At 40.0% G+C, this 27,031-nt stretch overlaps 1 long non-coding RNA gene across 1 annotated transcript in view; it reads left to right on the top strand.

Moving 5' to 3' along the window:
- Positions 1-213: 213 nt before the first annotated feature.
- The window catches only part of LOC122558288, a 64,848-nt gene continuing 38,030 nt past the window's right edge, over positions 214-27,031 (top strand). Inside the window, exon 1 of the long non-coding RNA XR_006314094.1 lies at positions 214-272. This is a non-coding gene — a long non-coding RNA (uncharacterized LOC122558288). The remainder of the gene's footprint in view (positions 273-27,031) is intronic.

Genomic DNA, 27,031 nt, shown 5'->3' with positions numbered 1-27,031 from the left:
CTCACCATTGGCTCCGGCTGAAACCAGAGAGACCGCCGCACACCAGCCAACCAGGAGGTGGGGCAGGGAAAGTGGACACTCCCTTTGGCGAATCGAAAACGGGTGTTGTAGACAGAGGGCGGGTCCTACTGTGCGGTTGAGCCAATCCGCTCGAAGGAATCTCGGGAGCACTCCGTCAAGGCGGCTGGGCTCGCGTCTTTTCATCAACCGGCGGTTAGGGGGAAGAGGAGCTGATGGACGGAGGCCAAAACGTTTGTTTGTCAGTTTAGGAGGTAAATAAATAGTTTCTCACACAAACCGACGCTGCATTAGCAAAAGTCAAGATATGTCGGCATCTGTGATGAGATTTCAACTCCTGTGTTATGGAATGGGTTTTTGAGTAAATTGATATGTTACCCAACAGTTCAGGACCCTAACTGACATTTCATCACACCTGCCGCGGGCTTTCTTGTTTTAATACATTGTACATCCACAAAACAAAATCAGGGCTATGGAGAAAGAGCAGGGGAAGACGACTGTTTGCTAAGTTCTATCAAAAGAGATTTAGTTTGCTCATCTGGCTGGATGGTAAATGTCTGGCTCAGAATAATTTTGGAGGTGCCGGTGTTGGACTGGGGTGGACAAAGATAAAAATCACACAACACCAGGTTATAATCCAACAGGTTTAGTTGGAAGTACTAGCGTTCGGAGCGCTGCTCCTTCATCAGGTAGCTGTGGAGCAGGATCATAAGACACAGAATTTATAGCTACAATTGAAACAATATAATGAACAAACCTAGATTGCTGTTATGTCTTTCATCTTTTAAAATGGGTTGCAGGTTTCAGTTCATTAATATGTAAATCCCAGAACTTTTTTAAGTCACATTCTGGAGATAACTTTAGGTTTTATATATCTCAGCTCAGACAATGTATTAAAGGTGTGAGGTTAGAATTTGTCTGTATCCCAATCTTGAGTCAGACTGGTTCTATTTCCAAAGTAGGAATTTATAAAATGTTAAATGGATTGACTGCCTGCAGGTCATGTGCATTTTGAGCAAAAATAAATTGTCTGCAAATACAATTCTGCAAGTTCAGAATAATGTCATCACCTTGAGATCTATTCCCATTCTGGCTGAGGTAGAGAGACTAGGGACTTATCATTCGAAAATGGAAAAGCAATGCCAAATTGCAAATAATTTTAAAAAGTTGCAATAAAAAACAACTTTGGATGAAGCATCAGGTATGTTTATGGGGAGAAGATGGCGTTATGGTAATGTCACTGCTGAGCTAGCATCTAAAACCCATTCCTTGTTTCCTCCTTGAAGCTGTGGTGAGCTGCCTTTTTGAAGTGCTACAGTTCATTCGGTCTAGGTATGCACACAATATTGTGAGGGAGACAGTTCACAATTTTTATCCAGCAACACAGAAGGAATGGCAATATATTTTGAAGTCAGGATAGTGAATGGTTGAAGGGGATCCTGCAGAAAGGTGTTCCCATGTATCCCATGTATCTGCTGCAATGTCCTCCAAGATGGTCATGGTCATTGACATGGAATGTGCAATCTCAGTACCTTTTGATGAAATTCTGTAGTACATATTGCTGTTACTATGCATCAGTGTTGGAGGGAGTGAACATTTGCAGTGTGATGCTGAACAGATGGGCTGCTTTACCCTGGATGGTGTCAAGCTTCTTGAGTATTGTTGAAGTTGTACTCATTCAGGCAGTCGAGGAATATTCCATTGGATTCCGACTTGTGCCCTGTTGATGGTGGACAGAATTTGAGGAGTGAAGTGGTAAGTTACTCTCTGCAAGATTTCTAGCTGCTGACCAGCTTTTGTAGTCACAGTGCTTTTCTGGCTAGTCAGTTTCTGATCAGTGGTAACACCCAGGATATTGATAGTTGGAGTTCAGTGATTGTAATGCCATTAAATGTCAAGAGACAAAAAGAAACCGCAGATGCTGGAATCCAAAGTAAAAAGCCGGAGATTGGAAGAACACAGCAAGCCAGGCAGCATATGATGTGGCTTGCAGTGTTCTTCTGGCCTCCTGCTTGTCTACATTAAATGTCAAGAGGCAATGATTAGATTAGATTCTCCCTGCTGGTGATAGTCATTGTGTGGCACCTGTGTGTTGTGAATATTACTTGCCACTTTCATCCCAAGCCTGTAAATTGTTTAGGTTTTATTCGACATGGACTGGCTCAGTATCTGAGGAGTTTGCAAAAAATGCTGGGCATTTTGCAATCATCAATGAATATCTCCATATCTAAGGTTGTGATGGAGAGAAGGTGAAGGTGAATCAGGTGAAGATGATTGGCCTTGGAACACTACCCTGAGGAATTCATACAGAGATGCCCTGCATATGGATGAATAGCTGCCAGTTTATGTGAGCTGTAGGTGCAAAATTTACAACAGTGCTAAATGGGTGAGTGTGAAGAAAGCATATGATTTTTATAGTTGAGTGGTAGGTGTGCATGAGTGTTGACATGTAGGTCAGATGATGAAACTGGAACTTAGTTGGTAAGTTATTTAAAGATAAGCTCAATTTGACAACTCCAGTGAGATCCTCCTGCATTGCAACCATGGAACACACCCCTGCTTGTTACTATTGAATCCTAAGCATCTACTGCATCTTGAGGGGCTCTCCTGCCCCACTGCAGAGACAAGTTATCTCTCCACATTTCCAGCTTTTCTACCAAGACCATCAGCCCATTGTCTAAAATCCTTATTGCATACTTTCTTGTATATTCAGCCATTGCTGTTGGTATTATTTTGCAACATTTTTTACAGATATAATGCATTTCCCCTCTAAGAGGGATCAACCAATATTTTAAGTAGTGTTAGCTTCCCGCGACATTGAATAACACCTCACCACCCCCCAACCCCCTCCGATGTACAGTCAGATAAAAAGTAGGCAGCAATAATTTGGCGTGCTGACAGCAATGCAATGAATGAGCATGGTTTAAACACATATCATAACACCGATGTCACTTCCAGAAGTAAACCAATTTCTCAAATACAATTTTTTGGATTAGATGTCAAAGGGAGAAAACCTGTACATTCAGTTTGCTATGAAATATTGTGAGCAATTCAAGATTTGCTTAAAGATTTGTAGCTCAGGTGCGAGTTGTTGTAGTTGTGGGTATGTTCACCGAGTTGGGAAGTTGATTGACAGACGTTTCGTGCCCTACGTGGGTGACATTTTCAGTGCTTTGGAGCCTCCTGTGAAGCGCTGCTGTACTGTGTCTTCTGGAATTTATTTAATTCTGTTTCTGCTACTTCCGGTCACCAATTCCGGTTGTTCATTGTAGTGGCCAGTATATTGGGTCTAGGTTTATGTGTTTTCTTCTAGAGGCATAGCACTCATCCACAGACTCCATCAACAAACACATAGATCTAGACCCAATATACTGGCCACTACAACAAACCCGGAACCGGCAGCCGGAAGCAGCAGGAACAGAACTAAATAAATTCCAGAAGACTCAGTACAGCAGTGCTTCACAGAAGGCTCCAAAGCACTGAAGATGTCACCTAGACAGGGGATGAAAAATGTCTGCAAATCAACTTCCCAGATGAGCAAACATACCCACAACTATGAGAAAATGAGGACTGCAGATACTGGAGATCAGAGTCTCGATTGTGGTGCTGGAAAAGCACAGCTGGTCAGACCTCTCACTCTTGAAACACGCAGCCCTCCACTCCTTCCAGTCTATCCCCAACCTCACCATCAAACCAGCGGGGGGAGGAGGGAGGGGGGTAGTGGTAATTTGGCACGCTGACCTCCACAGATCTGAAGACAAGCGCTAACTCGAAGACACCTCCTCCTACTGCCCCCTTGACCATGACCTCACCTCCCATCACCGAACTATCATCTCCTAGACCACACATAACCTCATCACCTCAGGGGATCTCCCACCCACAGCTTCCAAACTCAAAGTCCGGGAACCCTGCACTGCCCGGTTCTACCTCCTACCCAAGATTCACAAACTTGACTGCCCTGGCCAACTTATCATCTTGGCCTGCTCCTGCCCCACCAAACTCATCTCCACATACCGCGATACTGTCCTCTTCTCTCAGTGCAGGAACTCCCCACCTACATTCAGGACACCACCCATGCCCTTCACTTCCTCCATGACTTTTGTTTCATCTTCACGATGGATACCCAGTCCCTATATACCTCTATCCGCCATGACGAAGGTATCCAAGCCCTCTGCTTCTTTCTCTCCCGGCGTCCCCACCAGTACTTTTCCACTGACACTCTCATTTATTTGGCTGAACTGGTCCTTACCCTCAATAATTTCTCCTTTGAATCCTCCCACTTCCTCTAGACCAAAGGGGGAGTCAGGGGCACTTGCAGGGCCCCAGCTATGCCTGTTTCTTCATCGGGTACATGCAATAGTCCATTTTCCATACGAACACCATTCCCCACCTTTTCCTCCACTACATTGATGACTGTGTCAGTGCCACCTCATGCTCCCATGAGGATGTTGAACAGTTAATCAATTTCACCAACTGGTTCCACCCCAACCTTAAGTTCACTTGGACCATCTCGGACACTTCCTCCCCTTCCTGGACCTTTCCATCTCCATCAACAGTGACTGACTCAACACGGATGTCTTCTTCAAACCCACTGACTCCCACAGCTACCTGGACTACACCTTCTCCCACCCTGCCACCTGCAAAAACACTATCCCTTACTCCCAATTCTTCCGCATCTGCTGCATCTGCTCCCAGGAGGACCAGTTCCACCACAGAACACACCAGGTGACCTCAATTTCCCCTCCCATAATGGTCAATGATGCTCTCCAGCACATCTCATCCGCTTCCCGCACCTCCGCCCTCAAACCCCACCACTCCAACCGCAACAAGGGTAGAACCCCCCCCCTCCCCACCTGGTTCCTCACCTTCCACCCGATCAACCTTCGGATACATCGCATCATCCTCCGCCATTTCCGCCACCTACAAACGGACCCCACCATATTTCCCTCCACACCCCTATCTGCATTCATTAAAGCCCATTCCCTTCGTGACTCTCTTGTCAGGTCCACACCACACCACCAACGCACCCTCTCCTCCTGGCACTTTCCCCTGCCACCGCAGGAATTGCAAAACCCACGCCCATACCTCCTCTCTTCACCTCCATCCAAGGCCCTAAAGGAGCCTTCCACATCGATCAGAGATTTACCTGCACTTCCACACATCATTTACTGTTGCTCCCGATGCGATCTCCTCTTTAGGAGACAGGACGCCTACTTGCAAAACGTTTCAGAGAACATCTCCAGGACACACGCATGAAGCAACCCCACTGCCCCGTGGTCAAACACTTTAACTCCCCTTCCCACCAAGGACATGCAGATGCCAAACCCTAACTATCTGACACCTGAAGGAATGAATGCCTCATCTTCCACCTTGGGACCCTCCAATCACATGGGATTAATGTGGATTTCACCAGTTTCCTTATTTCCCCTGCCCCCACCTTATCCCAAATCCAACTTTCCAACTCAACACTGCCATTATGATCTGTCTGACCTGTCCATCTTCCTTCCCACCTATCTGCTCCACCCTCTTCTCCAACCTATCACCATTACCCCCACCTTTATTTATCTATCGCACTCTCAACTACCTTGCCCCCAGCTCCACCCCTCCCATTGATCTCTCAGCCCTGGCTCACAAACCTGATTCCTGATGAAACAATTATGCTCAAAACGTCGATTCTCTTGCTTCTCGGATGCTGCCTGACCTGCTGTGCTTTTCCAGCACTACTCTAATCTTGACTCTAATCTCCCGCATCTGCAGTACCCACTTTCGCCTATGTGTATAATTCAGTAAGGTGAAACAAACTATATTTAAATTTTCGTATAGCAACAGATGATCTTACACTTTCATGTGAAATGTATATTAATGTTATCTATTGGCAGATCTAGTTTATTTGAGTGTGGAAGCACTGTGGGAAATGTTAATGCAAGGAAAGTAGGAATTGTTCAGTTAAAGCTGTTATGATGGATATGAGAGGAATGTACAGCCTTAGACTTAGAATAAAAATAATTCAGTCAGACAGGTTTCTTTAATAAACACATAAATTATTCATTAATTATAAAACAAAACTGATTCCACCTAGGTGAAGAATTTAACACTCAGTTTATGGATATGACAATATAAATGTTTACCTCTCGAAAAGCCCAAAACACACACATACATATAGGTAAAGGGGAAAAAAAACTCTCTCTTTAGAGATTCACTCTGGGGAGAGAGAGAGAAAAAGTACACCTGGCCAATAAGCCTAACGTCTTGAAGGAAAAAATAATATTTGAGTTATTCAGATGTGTATCCAGGTGTCAACAAACAACTGTCTCTGGGATCTTGCTCAAGAAAGACAGCATAAAGAAGTTTTCCAGTCGTTTTTCAACAGGACGATTAGAACTCACAACAAGGGGCTTTTTCAAATCAGGAGAGCTTACCTTTGAAGCTCCTTCCTTTTAGCAGACTGGTCACCCACTACTCGAAATAAATATCCAAAGCACAAACTGCAACCTGACAGTCATAAGCAGTTATCACAAGACATGTGGCTAACAAAAAAACCCACTTTTCTTTTAATTACCTCTTTAAAAATTCCAAGTATCCATAATCCTTTAAACTCAAATCTCGAAAATATGAAGTCATCAAAACAAAGGACTGCTGTTCCTTATGTTACTGTTAAAGAGCTGCATGTTGTAATGGGAGACCCCACATTTCTTTGCCATCCTCAAAGTCATCAGTGCCTCTTTCTCATTCTACTGAAGTGCTCACCCATGTGTATTTTCCTGTTGCACAGCAAAGTAATATAGAATACACCAAATGATTCGTACCCAAGCAACCTGCCAAGGCTGTACTGAAAATAGTCACCAGCTTTCATGAAGAACTGCATCCTCCTTATGCACTACTTATTTGCAAATGTTGGACGAAACTAAGTAAAGGCACTTAAGATAAACATTTCCCATCGAAACACAAATATTAGATTTAATTGCATGTAGGTTGTTATAACCCTCAATATTAGAAAACAATTGAGTCCTTCCAGATAGATAGTTGGGTGAAATTCTTTTTAAACCCAATTTACTCAAACTTGGGATCACATTTGTCTCTCTAGTTGATGTGATCCAAAACATAAATTCCCAGACGCCTGCTGGAGATTGAAGATCATTAATACCTAAATATTCATGCACTGGCGTGAATTTGCATTATGTAGACCAGATGTGCATTAAGATGCAACAAAAGGTTTTATTCCATGGAAGTAATTTAGTTGAACACTGCAGCCAAAGTGCACACAGCAAAATTAGCTGCAAGCAAGGCAAATGATAAGTTTCTGTTTTTATTGGTTTTGCTATTGGAAAAACTCCCCAAGTCACCTTCAAATGGCGTCATAGAACCTTTCCGTAAGACCATAAGGTATAGGAGCAGAACTAGGTCATTTAGCCAATTGAGTCTTCTCTGCCATTTGATCATGGCTGTTATGTTTCTCAACCCCATTCTCCTGCCTTCTCTCCGTAACTTTTGATCCTCTTACTAATCAAGGACCTAGCTATCTCTGTCCTATATACACTCAAATATCCAAAGCATGGCCTCTACAGCCTTCTGTGGAAATAAGTACCATAGCTTCACCATTCTCCTCATCTCAGTTCTAAAAGGGCATCCCTTCAGTCTGAGGCTGTGACCTCAGAAACTATTTCGACCTACCAGTGGAAACATCTTCTCTGCATCCACTCTATCTAGGTGTTTCAGTATTCTGTAAGTTTCAATGAGATTCCCCCCTTTTCCTTCTAAACTCCATTGAGTACAGAGTCAGGGTCCTCAACTACTCCTCATATGGTAAGGCCTTCATCCCTGGGATCATTCTTATGAACCTGTTCTGGACCCCTTCCAGGGACAGCATATTCTTTTTTAGATACAGGGTTTAAAACTGCTCACAACAGTAGTTGTGGGTATGTGGTGCTGGAAAAGCACAGCAAGTCAGGCAGCATCCAAGCAGCAGGAGAATCGACATTTCGGGCATAAGCATTTCATCAGGAATGAGGTTTGTGAGCCAGGGCTGAGAGCCTCAGGGGTGGAGAGATAAATGGGAGGGAGGTGGGGCTAGGGGAAGGTAGTTGAGAGTGCAATAAGTAGATGGAGGTGGGGTAAAGGTGATAGGTTGGAGAGGAGGGTGGAGTGGATAGGTGGGAAGGAAGATTTACAGATGTGATAGGTAATGAGGACGGTGCTGAGCTGGAAGGTTGGAACTGGGGTAAGGTGAGGGGAGGGGAAATGAGGAAATTGGTGAAATCCACATTGATGCCATGGGGTTGAAGGGTTCCGAAGCGGAGGATGAGGCGTTCTCCTTCTCGGCTTCAGGTGGTAAGGGAGTGTCGATGGAGGAGGCCCAGGACCTGCATAGTCTTTGCAGAGTGGGAGGGGGAGTTGAAATGTTCGTCACGGGGTGCTGTGGTTGATTAGTGCCGGTGTTCCAGAGATCTCCGGGGCTCCCAGCCTCATTCCTGATGAAGGATTTTTGCCCGAAACATCAATTTTCCTGCTCCTCAGATGCTACCTGACCTGCTATGCTTTTCCAGCACCACTCTAATTTGGATTATACACATGCCTACCCACTATCACCCAGGTTTGCTGTCATAGTGTCTTTCATAATCTCTTCTTTACTGCTTCAACAGAACACTCCCCAATGTCTTCAGCATGGGAGATGAAATGGTCCTATGACTCAGACAGGGGATCTTGAAGTACACATCTTGAAGTTGGCAAACTCTTGGAATTAAAGCTTTACTGTAGCAACTTGGTAGCTGCAAGATTATTCTGGTCCAGCTGGCTTTCTAGCACCAATGCTAATATTGTTGAGAAGGTGGTGAGTGCAGACATCATATCATCCTAAGAGAGGAAAATATATTCAACTTCAGTTGCATTACTAACCCCTGATATTGGTCTATACTGAGTACTCCAATTGTTCTGTAAAGGGGTTCAATGTTCTATCCACAGGTATCCTTTTCTATCCAAGACTGCTAAGAGAATACCGTCTAGAGCCTGCATTGTAGCAATTTGAGTATTGATACAACTACCTGCACCACACACTCCTGCAAAGAAAGCCCAGCAGTAGTACTATGTATTGAGGTGTCCACATGTACTATGATTATGTGTGCTATTAGCCTAATTAGGTACCTGCTGTTGCCAGGTGGAAAGCAGCTTCTTCTGTCAGTCCATCTTTACCATAACATACAGAGGCAGGATTGCATTGGAAAGTTGATCTGCCATGCAACTTTTTAAATTTTCCCAGCTTTGCCAATGCCCCATTCTCCTAAGCTGCTTCTGTGGAGTTAATAAGATTCTGCCCATAGAGAAGAAGAGAAATGTAAAGAGGAATGTTGTCATAACAATCCTGATAATGCCATTAAATTTCTTCCTGCATTGTAACAGAATCTTAGGGTTACTTTCCAGTGATCCCAGTCATGTTCATTTGTAAAATTGGTCTTTTTTCACTGTAGTGTCTGGACCACCTCCAGGAAATTTGAGGAAGCACTGAATACGCTCTTGAAATTCTTTTCAGTCATTCTGTTTAGGTTAGACGAAAGGCATCGTATCAGATTGAGGACCTGCAACTTTGGGGGAAAAGGGAGAACTTCCATGAACTAATTATGTAGGTTGCAAATTGCATACTTGTTATGGAGATTATGCTTCCACAAGGAGACCACTATCACTTCCTGCAACAATGATTTGGAGATGCCGGTGTTGGATTGGGGTATACAAAGTTAAAAATCATACAACACCAGGCTATAGTCCAACAGGTTTAATTGGAAGCACTAGCTTTTGGAGTGCTGCTTCTTCATCAGGTGGTTGTGGAGGACACAATTGTAAGACACAGAATTTATAGCAAAAGTTTACAGTGTGATGTAACTGAAATTATACATTGAAAAATACCTTGGTTGTTTGTTAAGTCTGTCACCTGTTAGAATGACCATATTAGTTTCACTTCTTTCATATGTAAATCATAAAACTTTTTTAAAAAGTTACATTCTCAGGTTAACTTTAACAATTGGTGTTAGCCCAGATAATGTATTGAAGATGTTAGACCCCTGTGTGCTGTTGTCTGTGCCATAATGTTTAGATCTGATTCTAATCTAAAAAATGAGTTAACAGAGTCTTACATGGATTCATGCAGTTTTTGTGCAAAGTAAATGTGACTCAGCAAGTATAAATTCACCCCATAAACTTATATGTGTATGTGTGCATATCGGTTTGTGTGTGTTGGGTGGAGGGGTGCGGGGGAGGGTGGCGGATTGTCAGTGTCTGTGAGAGAGTGTATATGTGAGAATGTAAAGGGCTCTAAGTCTGTGAGAGAGTACGTGTGTGAGTTGGGAGTGTGCGTGTGTGTGTACAAGAGTGCCTGTGTGTGTGTGTGTGTATAGTCCAATGGTGGTCAACTATATGGGTACCCATAGGGAGGGCCTCGACAAGGACCTTGGGTTCATGTCACACTACAGGTGACCACTATTGCGCTATACACACAGACAGACACTCATACACACACACACTCCCACACACACCCTCTCACAGACTTAGACCCCTTTACACTCACACACATATACATTCTCTCTCACAGACACTCACAACTCCACACACACAAACCCAATGCATACATACACATATACGTTTGTGGGCTGAATATGTACTTGCAGAGTTACATTGTACTTTGCTCAAAACCTGCTTTAATCCATGTAAGACTCTGTTAACTCATTTTTTTAGATTAGAATCAGTCTAAACATTATGGCACAGACAACAGCACACAGGGGGCTAACACCTTCAACACATTATCTGGGCTAACACCAATTGTTAAAGTTAACCTGAGAATGTAACTTTTAAAAAAGTTTTGTTGATTTACATATGAAAGACGTGAAACTGACATGGTCACTCTTAAAGATGAGAGACTTAACAAACAATCAATGTATAATTTCAGTTACATCACACTGTAAACTTTTGCTAAAATTCTGTGTTACAATTGTGTACTCCACAACCACCTAATGAAGGAGCAGTACTCTGAAAGCTAGTGCTTCCAATTAAACCTGTTGGACTATAACCTGGTGTTGTGTGATTTTTAACTTCCTACAACAAAACCTGCAACTCAGCGTTGTAGCTGATAATGTATTAACTGTTACAGTTGAAGTTACTAATGCTCCCCACTTTGTTTCTGGATACTTTAAAGTTGTACAGAGCATATCTGAAATAACAGTTTATACTTCAAGTTTGCATTAAGCTTTTGACACTAAGACATTCACCTTGGAAACAGTACAATAGGGCTTTGGGAGTTGTACAGCTTTCCAGGCTTACCCCAAGTCCAGACTTCATTGACTGACACTTTGTTAACGTAAACCTACTGTATTTATGAGGCAACAGCTTCCATTCCATCTTTAGCCTGCTGTAAACCAAGTTAGATGCACAAGTCTCAGCAGCAGTCAGTCAAACAAAGTTGAGAGAAAGTGAGACTGCAGATGCTGGAGAGTCACAGTCTCCAGCATCTGCAGTCTCACTTTCACCCAAGTTTGTTGAGGGGAAGGGGGGTGCAGGGGAAGGGTGGCTGAGAGATAAATAGGGAGATGGAGCTGGGGGAAGGTAGCTGGGAAGGCACTTGGTGGATATAGGTAGGAGGTGATTGTGATAGGTCAATGGGGACAGTAGAGCAGATAGATGGGAAGGAAGATGGACAGGTGGAACAGGTCAAGAGGGCGTTGCTGAGTTGAAGGTTTGGATCTGGAATGAGTTGGGGGAGGGGAGATCTAGAAACTAGTGAAGTCAACGTTGATACCATGTAGTTGAAGGGTTACAAGGCGGAAGGTGAAACGTTCTTCCTCCAGTCATCAGGCTTAGATTTGGTGGTGGAGGAGGTCCAGGACTTGCATTTCTTTGGCGGAGTGGGAGGGAGAGTTGAAGTGGTCGGCCACTGGGCGGTGAGGTTGTTGTTTGAGTGTGTCCCAGTGATGTTCCCTGAAATGCTCCATGAGTTGGCATTCTGCATCCCCAATGTAGAGGATACCACATCGGGAGCAACAAACATAGTATATGAGGTGCGTGGATGTGCAGGACAATCTCTGCTGGATGTGAAAAGATCCTATGGGGCCTTGAACAGAGGTGAGGGGATGGTGTGGCAAAGGTTTTATCCCTCCTGCGGCGGCAAGGAAAGGTGCCAGGTGTGGAGGGTGGGTTGGTAGGGGGCGTGGAACTAATGAGGGAGTCACGGTGGGAATGGTTTGTGTGGAATGCAGATAGGGGTGGGGAGGGAAATATGTCTCTGGTAGAGGGGTTCTGATTGTAGGTGGCAGAAATGGCGGAGGATAATGCGCTGTATCCGGATATTAGTGGGCTGGAAGGTGAGGACCAGACGGTTCTAAATTGTTGCGATTAGAGGGGTGGGGTTCAAGGGCAGAAGTGCGGGAAGTAGAAGAGATGTGCTGGAAGGCATTGTTGATCACGTGGGAGGGGAAATTGCAGTCCTGGAAGTAGGAGGCCATCTGGGATGTCATGGAATGGAATTGGTCCTCCTGGGAGAAGATACAGTGGAGTTGGAGGAATTGGGAGTAAGGGATCACATTTTTACAGGGTGGGGGGCACAGCGTGAGAGAAGTTGTAGGCCAGGTAGCTTTGGGAGTCAGTGGGTTTGAAATAGATGTCCATGTTGAGTTGGTCGCTGGAGACGGAAAGGTCCAGGAAGGGGAGAGAGGTGTCTGAGATGATTCAGGTGAACTGAAGGTCAGGGTAGAAGGTGTTAGTGAAGTTGATGAACTGTTCCACCTCCTTGTGGGAGCACATGAGGTGGCGCCGATGCAGTCATCAGTGTAGCGGAGGAAGAGGTGAAGGATGGTGCCAGTATAACTGCGGAAGATGGACTGTTCCATTTATCCCACAGTGAGGCAGGTGTAGATGGGGTCCATGCAGGTGCCCATGGCCAACCAAAGTTGTCATACTTCGTATAAATCCAGAAATTGAATGGACTTTGACAATTTTCAGCAAGAGCAAGAATCAGCATAGCTCGTGCTGAGTTGTAAGGCTTATTGGTGTGAGATCCAGAAAATTTCAAATTCCTGCATGTTCCATGCATTCTCTTATTCTCACTGGGTATGGATTCAAATTTGGTGAGACCTCAAGATGCCCCTGGGAACTAATAGAAATGGTCTCTAAAAGGTAAGTATGAACTTGATGTCAGTAAGTGTGGATTGAAACCCGAGGGCAAGAGGCCAACAAATATCTCCCAGGAAAAGCTATTTGGATTCTTTCAGCAGTTCAAGCTTGAGTAGTTGAGCCCAGTTGAAATGGCATGTGTATTCTGATGACTAATTTCGACCATTAATTTCATCCCTGCTCTCCTGGTATGACTGATCTGTTCATGCTTGAATGCAAGCAAGAGAGGAAAATACATGGCAGCAATTCATTGGAAATGTGGCACAGATCCCATCAACCTTCTGAACACTTCTTTGCACTGTTCCAACTGAGCAAAAAGCATTTAACCTGTGCATCTGAGTGACAGCAGGTCAGTTGAACAGAGGAGGCAGATTCAACTAGTGCCCTGACATTCCTATAAATACATATATGTTTGATCATAGTTCTCTTGAATAGTCAATAACAGTTGCTTTGAGTGATTTTTATCTCCTCTCTAATGTGGTTTTATTTAAGACAAGTACAATATAACCCTCAATACTCTGCCTAACTTCAGTTGTCTCAGCGTCACACCTGATATTAAAAATGGATCCAGGTTTAATGCTGGACTAACTGACTAACCTCTGGGTATAACTTGTCACACTAATTCATTCTTATTTTTAAATGTTTATATGTACCTCAATGTCTGCTGTATAATATATGTATATGTAGACATTCATTTTCCCTTGTCAACCCCAAACCACCCAATTTTGGCCCATGGTCGCTACATAGGTGAGATAAAATCAATGACTTTATGTGAAATTTAGTCAGATGCAACAGCCTGAAAAGGATAGAATGGTATAAATGTGGCTGCGATTCCAGGAATTGGATTTAGATTTGAATTGGTTCAAAATCTAAACTGAGTTGCAGTTAGACAAGTCCATATCAACAATTCAAGTGGGTTTTGGGCAAATGTTACAGTAAATGTAATTGATAATTATAAATTGAGCTTAAGAGTCCCCAAAATAAATTACACAGTTGTTTCCCCTTTTGTGCAAAGGTGTCTTTGGTGACCTATGGAAAGCATTACCTGGGTTTTTTTCTGGATCTGTTGGTGCTCAGAGTTGGCTCTTAAGCTCCCTAAATTAAATGCAGAAAAAGCAGCTGAATAAAAAGAGAAAACAGTTGGAAAGTGGGAAGAAGCAAAAGATTTGGGGATTTTATTTGTATTTTAATTAATTTGCATTTTCAGTGAAAAGCTGTTCCAATTATGTACTTGTTAGTTTAAATATGTCCATGACTCTGTCAATTGGGATTGAATGTGTACAGGAAAATATCTTGCATAGGCAGTCTAGCTTACTGAATTCTGAATGTGCATCGCATACATTCTCAAAATAAATATGATAAAATAGACAATTAGACTTGTTTTCCCAACTTTATAGGCCCCTGGTTTGCAAAGGATTGAAACGCAACAAAAATAGTATTTGTTTAGCCATTAAAAAAAAATACATTGCTTAGTTCTATTTTCATAACTTTTTTCTCTCCCTCTTTAGAAGACAATATTATGCATGATACCTTCCAGGACTTAATTCAATTTCAAATGAATTCAAATATTATAGGTTCACATTTGTGAAAATCATTGTGCTCCAATAATATTAACAGTATTCATCATTGCATTTAATCAGCTTTCTTGGTATTTTATAAATCTTTCTAAATCTAAGGTAATCTTTTTCAGGGTTAAGTTTAATCAAAGAGCCTCCACACCAGTACAGAATAGAAATGACATTGTTTTACATATATCAGTCCATAATGACCTGGATTCAATTCTTTTCAGTTAATTAATTATGTGACATACTTATTATAAATCATATGGAATCTGCCCAAAATATCTTATTGGTTAAACATTTCATAATTGTTTGCCAGTTTCTTACTCCTTTAAAGAGAGGCCTGCTATTCTTAAATGGAAACATAAAGAGTATCATTTCAAATCATTGAGGAGCACATTGCATCTATTGCCTTCCCCTAGTTGCCTGGAGGATGCTGAGAAAGACAACTAAGTGAGGATAGCTACCTCTCCTTTATACTTTGCAGCCTCATACGGATTGGATCCAACGTAGACCACAAGATCCTGAACTCAGAACAATTCCCCAGGGTTCATATTTAGGCTGGACCAATTGCGTTTTATGCATTAGATTTGTGCATTATGCGTTTTATGCATTAAATTACCTGTCTGAGGGAGGTACTGATTTATGTTTAACTGACAGAAACAACAGGAAATTGCATCACCTATTTAGACAGCCAAATACATATCACCTGTATTGTAGCCCAAACAACAAAAAGACTAGGTAGTGGAAATTTTGTTTATTCCATTTTAAAATTGATTATCATTCTCTGCCCCTGTTTCAGTTTTTATTTGTGACCTATATAGTGGTGAAGGCAGGCAAATAATTTGCTTGGAGGTAGAAAGTTGTAAGATTGATGGTATATCTCTTGAACCCCCCCACTCTGGTAAGGAATGTAGATTTGAGTGAATCATCCATTGATTTTTCTTTCCTTTTGGAGAATGTTTTGTTCATCACTCTGGTAAATAAACTGTGTCTAGATATTCATGGTATATGAACTTGTTTCTTACTATTCTATAGCAAACTGTGATGGGAGATTCTAACAATAAAATAAAATTGGACCAAATACTTCTGAATTTATAACAGGTTATTTAATGGAACTCAGCTGGACATCCACACCTCGAGCCAGGCTTTGTCTTGTCTCAACAGAAGCACGCATAACAATATGGAGAATTTTAAATGTATGTGCTAGGGAATAACTTGTCTTGCTCTAGGCTTTGCTCTCTTGGAATGCAGCTTGATTGCCTGCTCTCTTGGAATGCAGCCACAAAACAATGTAGATTTCCCATGTTTTTCCAGAAGTAAGACCTCAATTATGTAATACCAACTGTGCTACACTGCTGTTTCAGGCTCCTGTCAGTAGCAGGGTGTGGAAACGTCTGAGTACACCTGCCAGCAATGCTACATTTTTCAGTATGTAAACTAGAGTATTAGGTAATGAGATCATTTGCACCCTAACAATCAGCTTCTGAAAGTGATTTTTCTATATGACACCAGAGACAGACATTGCTTTTGGTATAGAGCCCAACAACCTATTGTTAGATATTACTCAGTATGCTTGGATTCACAATATTTAGACTGTGTATTAAAAATAATACTGTTGATGGCCTGATAGGGTGGGATGAGAATCAAGTGTTACAGAAAACTAACAAATGCTTGCATGGATAACCACAATAACAGTCATGACATGTGTGTCTCATTACTGTAAGTTCTGTTTGTACACCACTTTGGTTATTATAGAGAAATGAATAGTGTGAATAAAACATTTACAATACAAATCAACACTCTGCTGTTAATGAGCATGAGTCAAAGTATGTGGGCTGTTTAATTGGAATCATGCATTCAAATGGATGTCTGAATTAATACTAGTATTGGTTTTAGTCAAGTACTCATTTTCTATTTAGGTCACTGAATTTTGGCATTGAAGAGAAGGAAAATAATGAGAAAACAAAAATGAGTTTCATCTCAGTATATTGAATTGAAAATAGTGGAGTTATGGTGCTTTGAAGACAGCTTTTTCAACTCTGAGCTAAGTTTCAGTTGAGCCCATACTGATGATATGAAATGTGCCTTCACCCTATTAGATATGGGGATTGTTTTTCCATTTTATTAAGAAGTTCCTTCTCAGCTTACAGTGGGTATTTGACAATGAACATAATTCAGTACAATTTAGCAGAGCCAATAAGGAGAAGTCATGAGTTCAGTTAAGTTAAAAGAGAAACTGGAAACTTATTTTATAATATCATGGGAGGTGTTAATATAATAAAGATTTCACTTTGTTGAGCTGTAAATGTGAGATACAGAATCAGGCAAATGCAATTACTACCTGTTATGAAATTTCTCCTGAACAGGAAGTCTTGTTATGCATTTTGGCTGAATATTCCTGTTGTACTTCATGCCATAATCATAGACTTGGGGTTTCATTTAAGAGAGGCAGGTTCTACCTATGGCAGAAAAGAAATTCCCAAAAAAGATACGCTCACAATATTTGCACACATACCCAATAACCCAGCTGTACTCAAACTCTATGAATAACCAATCCCTTTCTCCACAACAAGCTGATTCTGCACCATTTTAAATCAACTCTCTCAATACATCATGGTATTAGCTTTAGCAGTATAAATGTGCATTAGAAGATAAAAGCCAGGAGTAGGCCATCTGACCCCATGAACTACATTAACTTTATTTTTTTCTGGCTGCGTGGGCCTCTGGAGCCTGATGTAGCAACAACTACCAGAAATCAAAGTCATGATAAGTGTGCCAATCGCTTTTTGCCTTGGAGTAGCTGTACGGGTGCACAGCCACTCAGTTAGAGGGAATGTTACCCATGAACCTGTACCACCATTCAATAAGACAATGGCCGAGCTTCTATATCAATTCTACTTCCCTGAGCTATACCATATCCATTTATTCTATTAGTGTCCTTGCAATTTTATTCGTGCATACACTAAATTCACTGTCTGCCGTCGTAAAGAATTCCAGAGATTCACAACTCCAAAATGAATACCTTTCTGCACACCTTTGTTCTAAATGGTCAAGGTTTTTTATTCTGAGCCCTTGATCCCCTTATTCTAAAAAGATCCTGAAAAACTGCGGATGTTGGAAGTCAGAAACAAGAACAGAAATTGCTGGAAAAACTCAGTCAGTCTGGCAGTATCTGTGGAGAGAAAGCAGAGTTAATGATTTGGGTCCATAATCCTTTTTCAGAAGTTCTGAAGAAGGCTCATTGGACCCAGAATGTTAACTCTACTTATTCTGCACTGATGCTGCTAGACCTGCTGAGTTTTTTTTCAGCAATTTTTGTTTTTGATCCCCTTATTCTTGACTCTTCAGCCAAACAGAAACATCTGTCTAGTCCTCTAAGAATCTATATATAATATATATGAGATAATCTCATTATTATAAACGCCAAAAAATATAGGTCCATTTTACTCAATTTTTCATTATAGGACAACCTTGTCATTCCATGAATCATTCAAGTGGGCCTTTGTTGTAACACTTCTAAAGCAGATATATCCTTCTTCAAGTAAGGAAACCTAGACTATTCAAAATATTCTGGTTTTATCATTGAATATGATATGATGGAGTGCCTGAGACATAGTGGAATGAGGGAACAGATGATGGATAGTTACTTAAAGTTGAATTGATTGTGTATGTGTGTGTAAATGTATATATAACATATATGTGAGGAGCTAGTAATCAGGGAGTGAGTTTTATGTTGTTTGGTGACCTAAAGTAAAGTTCTCACTAAAGGTGTGGACTTGAACCCTGTTTAAATACTGTTGTAAAGGCTGTATCTTCTTTATCTTTCTGTATTTTCGGTTGTGGACTGAAATAGGAAAGAAAACTTTTTAAAACCAAGAATTGTTGAAGGATTGTTGCACTTTTTGAAAGCAAGTAACGTGGCACTCATTAGAAGTGTTGTTTACACAGTTGCTTGATCAAGCCACAGAATAAGTATGGTTGCAGGTGAGCTGCAGCCAGGGGGCTCTGAATGAAGTCTTGGCCAGGAACAGGTAGCTAATTGGTCTGTGGACTAGATTTTGATAACAAAGGCCTTCTGCGTGCCAATAAGGAATAAGGATGTTTGAGGGAGAAATCATCATACCTCTGTTAGAGCAAGAGCTGTCACTGTTCTCTGCAGTTAGGAACTACCTTAACCTTGAAAAAAAAAGATATTTTTTTTCCTCTGAATTGCTGTAAGCTGTGGCTCTTAAAAAGTACGCCAGAGGCTTAGTGAGAATCAGCCAGCCTGTACCCTTTGCAAGCAAGTGAAAGTCTCTGGAGAAGGAAAATCAAGATGCTGCATGTCCTGACAAACTGCGAGGACTATAATAGTAAATCCTGTGAACAGGGACCATTGAACTGCCTTCCCAGTCTCTCTTTATGCATCACACCTATGTTTATTTTCTTGTCTGTCTGTATTTTTATGACACGGAGATCAAACCCCTCTGCTAATCAAACTAAAACACCCATAGAAAATCGTCTCAGCTCATAATCTGTTAAAAATGTGAGAATGAATGAAGATCCCTGATTTACACTGTATAAATAAAACATAACTATTTAATCCCAACAGTGAACACTAACAAAAATATTAACAAACCAAACACTCTTTCCTCTAACTAACCACTATCCCTTAACTGACCACAATTCTATTAATATACTGTTCCAATAACAGAATAATAAAGGTAAATTAGCACTTTATCTCTTAAAGTCCACATAGATGGTCTTCTCTTGTTCCTTCAGCCTTCCTTCCTCTTCCCAAACGTGCTGTCTTCTCCTGGGTTGTCGCCTTACTTTTTACTGCAAGTATTTTTAGCTATTAATGTCTTGGTACCTTTTAAATAGATGGTGCCTTCTTAGAGATTTTTTTGAGAGCTTTTCATATTAGATGGGCAGTTGGCTCTCTCTTAATTTTCAAATGCTCACATCTTTTATATCCATGATTACACATTAAATTATTATAATTTGATTGGCTTCTGGGTGTCAAAGCAATCCGTTTAAATTCAATTAGTCCTTTGTCTCCAAGTGTCTTTTTAAATTAATTGATTGAATTTAAACTGTTGTCTGGGTAAAAATACTGCTTGGGCCTGCTAACTGAATGGCTTTTTGATACATCGTTTCACTTCAAGTACCAGCAGCTGTTTACCTACAGACATTAGTTTTCAAATCTCTAAGCATAACAAGTACTTTGTCTTAAAGGGATGACACCATATTTTCCCCCATTTCACAATTTTACCATCTTTACACACCAACTTCATGACTGTATGTATGTGCTAAAGTTTTAACTAGTACAGTTATATGTCAACAGTTCATGGTTATTTTGTCTGCAGTTAGCATCTATTTATTTGTAATAAATTGTAATTCTTGTTAATTGACCAGAAACCTGGTCCATGTTTTCTGTCAACCTTGGTCTAAAAGACAAGTAAATTGGAGAATTTTGCATATTGTAAATATATTTAACTCTTACGTTAATTCTGGCAATAGCGGGGCTTGATTTCCAGCATACTACGTCCAGTGAGGCTAAACACGGTTACCTTTTAGTCTATAATATTGGTAGCAGAGAATGGTTGAGTCAAAACATTAAGTTTCAGGATGTGATTACCCATCCCTATTTTCTGAAAGTGAGCCCAATCACTAGGTATGGCCTTCATTATTACACTGAAGTAGGAGAAGAAGCAAAAGTGTTTTTTTTCTCAGAATTGGAGCCTGATTATTTGAACACAGGTGAAGATTTGAACAGATTATTAATTTTCATGGATACAATGTTATCAAGATGCTGATTTATTGACTGCTAATGAGTCATTAAAGTTAATGGACTGTGCCAAAGTATCGACAGATTTCTAGTTTTGACTCGAGTTAAATCTGTGCAAAAGTATATACTGTTCTAACAAATGTTAGAAGAACTAAAAAGCTTCCTCGGAAAGCTTTTCTTTATAGCAGCTTTCACAGCACAAAGGGGATAATTGATGATACAACGGAAAATGGCAGACACAATATTAGCAAATTGGTGAAACTGTCCAGATACAGGTCACGAGGCAAATACGAAAGAATAATTTTGAAAAGCAAAGAGGCGTTTTCAAATGAAAAAATGAACCCCAGAAATGCTCAATGCATAGTCAATTTATGTTTCAGGTGTGATTCAAAGTTCTATTACACCCTGACATGTCCTTAATAGTACAATAAAGAATTTTAAACTAAACATGAAATGGAGGATTCAGAGGAAGAAGTAGAAAATACAAATTAACAAATTTCAGCCCAGTGATAACATGTGAGTGGCAGAGCCTTTCAATTAGACAGTGGATGCACATCTACTGCACTGTGGAATAGACACTCAACAATGCTACCTCGATGATCTAAGTAATACGGATCGAGACAAAGTTAGAATTTTAAAATTCTGTAAGTGTCAGATTTGGGGATGTTGACATACTAAAATATTTGAAAAGATTGGTCCTTCCTTTTAAAATAGCCAGAATCAACCATTTTATTAGCACAATGTAGTGTCCAGTGAAACGTTATTAAGTAAACCATCAATGAAGAAACCACAGATGAAATTGACAAAACTACTGTATTTGGAAAGTCTGAATTTACACAATCGGATATTGTTGTATTCCTTTAATAGAACATGACGTCTCCACTAAAATTTAAAAATTGTTTTTGACATCAGAGTTTAGAAATTTAGAAGACTAAAAGTCAATTGTGTGAAGACTATATAGGCAATGTGCCCATATGTCCAATAAAAGGTTTAGGAAGAGATACAGGAATAAGGATGGGGGGAGCCATAAGTCCATAGAAGAGATGACTGAAAAATGTGAGACATGTAAGAAATGTCAAAGGACACTGTCAAAGTCGATAGTAAATGTGTCAAAAGCAAGTGATTTTATGAGACAGTGGCTATAGATATAAAAGTGCAAAGGGTATTTCCAAGGAGGCCACTCCTTCCCAATGAGAGAATTTTAAAAATGGCATTAAGTGTATTTGAATGAGGGACAATCCCTTCCTGTAAGAGCCCAGGAGAAAAAAATGCTAGGACCTTTTTGTGCTGTAGCCTTCAAATTTGACCTTGGTGATGGTATAAGATCCTGCCCATTGAACCTGATTCATGTACAAAGATCCCAAAATCCCTGAATACCAACATTTGCTCATCTTTCGTCCTTTAAAATATATTCTGCTTTTCCATTCTTCTTGCCAACAATGGTAATTTCATGCTTCCCTATGTTAAGCTCAATCTACCACTTTTTTGCCCAATCACTATTGTTATCCAGGGAGAGGTATGTTCTGTACCTTTAAGAGAGAAAGGAAGCTAGCAAGGACTGACTGAAAACAGAGAGTGTTCTGAACAGTTTGAAAATGGAACATTCTGTTGAAACAAATAGCTGGAGTTGTGTTGCCATGAAACAAAAACAAATTCAAATTTGGCCAATCAGTTTAAATTATGCCCCAGATACCAAAATCCAATCGAATTTGAATTTTACTGTTTGGGATGACGTCAAACCAATGAAATGATCTGATGTTTTGGGGTATAAAACCAGATATTTTGAACAGTTGGGAGGAGAACAGCAAAGAGCAGCCAAGCAAGCACCAACATAAGGCCAGCCGGACAACTCTCTCAAAGATACCTATCCATTAGAAATTTGTGCAGCAGAACACCGAACCCAACCTAAAAAAATCTATAAAATTCAACATCTGAAGACGACAACTGGGTTTGAAAGTGATATGCCATAAATTTAAGAGGAAATTTATCAGACCAGTATTGTAAAATGGGAGGTAAAGGACAGGTTTAAGAGAAAGGAGTTGTAAATCGTTGTTTTAATGTTCTCTGTTGGAGTTAAAGAATAAAATTGTTAATTTTTACTTTAAGTAGTGATATCTGGGATGGTTGTTTGCCTCTTGAAATTTAACAGATTAAGGCGTGAGGTGAGCTTCTCTGTGTGTCGGGCTTAAATTAGCAGAGGGGTTTACCTTGTGTTGTAACACTATTGATCAATATGCCCTTGGAGTTACAGCATTGTTTCCCACCTAGCTTTGTATCTTGCCTAATTTTTCCTCTTTATGGTAGTGTATGTCATGTAACTCCATTTCTAAACCATATAAGTCCTTTAACTATTTCTCCTGTGAGGCAAATTTATAACCAAGTTTCTGTGTATCTGTTGTTATCTTTCAAGTTGGAGTTGGTCTCTTGGTTCCAGGTGAGTATATTACCCTAAAACTACAATTATTATTAAAGCTGTTTTCTGGAGTTAATCACTTTCTACCCAATCTGAAGTTATTTGAGATGATGAAGGGGAATTATGCAAGTGGCTTTTTCCTAAGAGGTATCTCCAGCATTTGTGCAGCACCTCACCTCCTGTCCCATTCCTTGAAATAGGATATGAATCCAATTTTGCTACCGTATTGACTTAATACAGAATCTGAACCAAGTGTTTTTGGCACCATCACTACAGGCAAATTCCAGTTACTATGACTCAGTTCAATAATGTCAGTTCATCATGAAATTAAGTTCACCCCTCACTTGAAATAGTCTCTCTGGATTAAGTTGTTGGGATGTTTTATACATAACACATCCCCCACAATAACATCATTAACGACCAAAACATTTTCCTGGCCTATGCCCACATATGGACTTATGATCCTGTAATAGCCTTTGTAAGTTACTTTGACAGTTTTCTGGAAGATAAAACATAATGCTATCTGACCTTTTATACACCTCCATATTATGCAATCTAATTGCTGAAGGGTCAGCTTTTGAATTTTCAATTTCTGATTCATTTTCCAGTTGTTCTGATTTCATCTTTTACTCCAGGAAATTTTTTTTCCTGTTGACTCTGTTATAATATCTTGTTAACATGTTAATATGCAATATTCACCGATTCTTTCTCCTGTCTGGAGTATTCATCTCACAATTTACATAAGTGAGTTTCTTTTTGATTTGATAAACTCCAGTGAACCTTGCTTCTAGTGTTTCTCCTGAGACAGGTAACAACAGTCACACCTTATCTCCAAAAGTTCAATTATGTATCAGCCACAGTTTTTGTTATTTGTTGAGCACCCTTCAAATAGTTTTTAGCCAACTTGCATGTCCATTTTTCTCTGAAATTTGAAACATAAGCTGGAAGCTTAGAACTCCGGTTTATTGACTTTGCTTTAATTAATTTAAGTGGTCCTCTCTCTTCATATTAATTCAAAAGGACTTAATCTTATCAACTCCTGAGTGTGTTCCTACTGGCAAACAGTAACAAAGGATTCCTTTGTCCCAATCATCACAATATTCATGACAATAAGCTCTATTCATGGTCTCCAAAGCTTTAAGCTGTCTTTCCAAAGCACCTTGAGATTGTCTGCAAAAGCAGAACATGTTATTTTTTTTCTCAAAATAGTCATCGATTCTTTGAGTATTTGCAACATAACATTTGAAGTTTGATCTGATTGTATTTCTTTGGTTAATCAATATCTTGTAAAACAATTGAACCAGCTTTTCCCAAAGGCACTTAATTATGGGAATCTTGTGTAAATGTCCATAATTATTGCAGGATATTGACTCCCATTCCTGATTTGAAGTAGGTCCCTTACACAATCTAAATAGTTCTTTGGTATCACACTAAAGACTTAGGTTTAATTGATACTTGAGACTTCTCCTGCCTGACATGTATGGCAGATCTGGCAAAATGTGACTTCCTCTTTATGTAATCCTAGCCAATGGAAATGTTTTAATATTTTAGCCTGTGCATTCCTAATACTTAAGTAACCTATCATTGGAATATTGTGAGCCACTAGGAAAATTTCAGTCTGATACTTAGCCGGAACTATCACCCAGTGAACCATTGGCCATTTGCTCTTGATTTCCTCATCCATACTTTAATAACTCTCAGGTATTGTTTCTAAAGCAATTTCTGAGTAAGCTATTTTGTAGAGGTCTTTTAATTCTAAATCCATTTGTTAGATTTCTATTAAAGAAGAAGGGTTGAACATATCAGCTTAATTCTGGTAAACTTGACCTTTTTTTTCAACAATTGTATCCAATAACTGTATTTACAAATTATCACCTTGTTTCATGAACTCATTTTCTTCCTGTCTAATTCTATGAATCTGAGATCTCGTCACAGCACAGGAAACAATGTTCATCCTGTAACATTTCTGTTTCTTTTACTCCACAGGTTGTTCTATCATGTTGGTACAGCCAATATTTTTGATCATACCTCATATTTTCTGAAAATAAAATTAATTCCTTTCAGATGAATTTATTACACAGCGCACATACAACTTTTCCATTTATCTAGTCACTCTTTAAACAGCTCAATATAATGACACTGGGTTGTAACCTCCAGATATACCCTCAATTAATATTGCCTCCTTCATTAACCCAACTGGGAAGCCAAATAGTCTCAACACCAACCATTGGTGATTCCTCCAATATCTTTCAACCGCTTGCTCCAGTATCTCTCAATAACTTTCCTTACCTCCCTAATTTGAAACATAAAGAAATACTTTGAAGTAAAATATTGCAGAACTTCCAAAGGTCTAATTCCCTTTGATATTCAAAAAAGGATCCTCTTAGTGCACTTTAAGAATTGTTCTCTTCATACTAGTACTACTACTACTACTACTACTACTAATACTATTCAAATACTTGTTTCCTTTCCTGATGGCCCCTTTTCTGAAGATTCTTTAAACATTCTTACAACTGCTATCAATCTCCCATTTAACTTCCAGCAACCTGCTTTGGTATTTCTAGTCTTATTACAATGAAAGCATATTAATTTATTTATATAACATTTTTAGTTCTAACCTTTCTCCTTTATGCCTTTAGTGTCCTTTTGTCTGTTTTCTAAGACTGGTACCTGTTCCTTCCACAGATTTTCTATTCTGCCAATTTCCATGTCACCCTTTTCCCACCTTCAGTTCTCTGTGTGTGGTACCTATCAGAACTGATGTCTACTTTAATCCTGAATCTTTAACCTTCATCTAAATAAGTTTTTAAGTTTTCAGGAATGCTATTTCTGAATTCTTCCATGATCATAATTTCCCTTACATTCTCAAAATTTATCTCTAGCTGAGTGATCTAAACTATTAATTCTGTAGAATTTCTTTCTCTGTTACAAATTCTATAAATGTCCAATTAGGTTTCCTTCTTGTAGTCCAAAATTTAATTCATAAGCCTGAGGCACAAATATAATAAAAACATATACATAGGTATAAATGTTTGGATACACGTATGAATAGATTCAAGAACAGCTTCTTCCCCGCTGTTATTAGACCTCTGAATGGACCTCTCAAATTTTAAACTTAATGTAATCTCACTCTCTGCAGCTGTAACATTGTATTCTTTGCTCTATTCTATTACCCTAATGCAGTTTGTATGGTATGATCTGCTGTACTGCATACAAAACAAAATTTTTCATTGTACCTAGGTACATGTGACATTAATAAATCAAATCATAAGTATTGAATATTTCGTTTTTGACAGTTTTGTACTCTTTTAATTGATAAAACGACAGGCTAATGTATACAATCATAGCTATAACTATCAATACACTCTGGTTTATCAAGGTTCAAACATCTTTTGGTGAATTCATCTCTCAAGCCACACACTCAAATAAAATAAAATACCTTTCAACTCAGTCCTTAGTAAATTAGGCACTAAGTGTAGATTCTTAGTTAAATCATTGGAATCATAATCATCCTCATAGCTATTACTTGTTCCTTTCTTTGGGTTAACTCCAGGAAGGGTGAGAGAGGTCGGCACCTAGGGCAGGAGTCTTTTGTGGATATTCCCATTTCAAACAGGTAAGCTGTTTTGGAAAATGTAGGGGATGATGGATTCTCAGGGGAACGTAGCACAAACAGCCAAGTTTCTGGTATTGAGACTGGCTCTAATGCAACGAGGGGTACGTCGGCTTCCAAGAGATCAATTGTGTTCGATGATTCTGTAGTCAGAGGTACAGACAGACGTTTCTGTGGCCAACAGAGAAAAAGCAGAATGTTTCCCTGGTGCCAGGATCAAGGATGTCTCAGAGACGGTGCAGAATATTCTCTTGGAGGAGAGGGGCCAGCAGGAGGTCATTGTCCACATTGGAGCCAACTGGCTCTAATGCAACGAGGGGTACGTCGGCTTCCAAGAGATCAATTGTGTTCGATGATTCTGTAGTCAGAGGTACAGACAGACGTTTCTGTGGCCAACAGAGAAAAAGCAGAATGTTTCCCTGGTGCCAGGATCAAGGATGTCTCAGAGACGGTGCAGAATATTCTCTTGGAGGAGAGGGGCCAGCAGGAGGTCATTGTCCACATTGGAA

This window comes from Chiloscyllium plagiosum, chromosome 17 (assembly GCF_004010195.1).
Source record: "Chiloscyllium plagiosum isolate BGI_BamShark_2017 chromosome 17, ASM401019v2, whole genome shotgun sequence".
Lineage (NCBI taxonomy): Eukaryota > Metazoa > Chordata > Chondrichthyes > Orectolobiformes > Hemiscylliidae > Chiloscyllium > Chiloscyllium plagiosum.
Note: the sequence above shows the minus strand (reverse complement) of the source record. Positions and strands in the feature narration are given on the sequence as shown.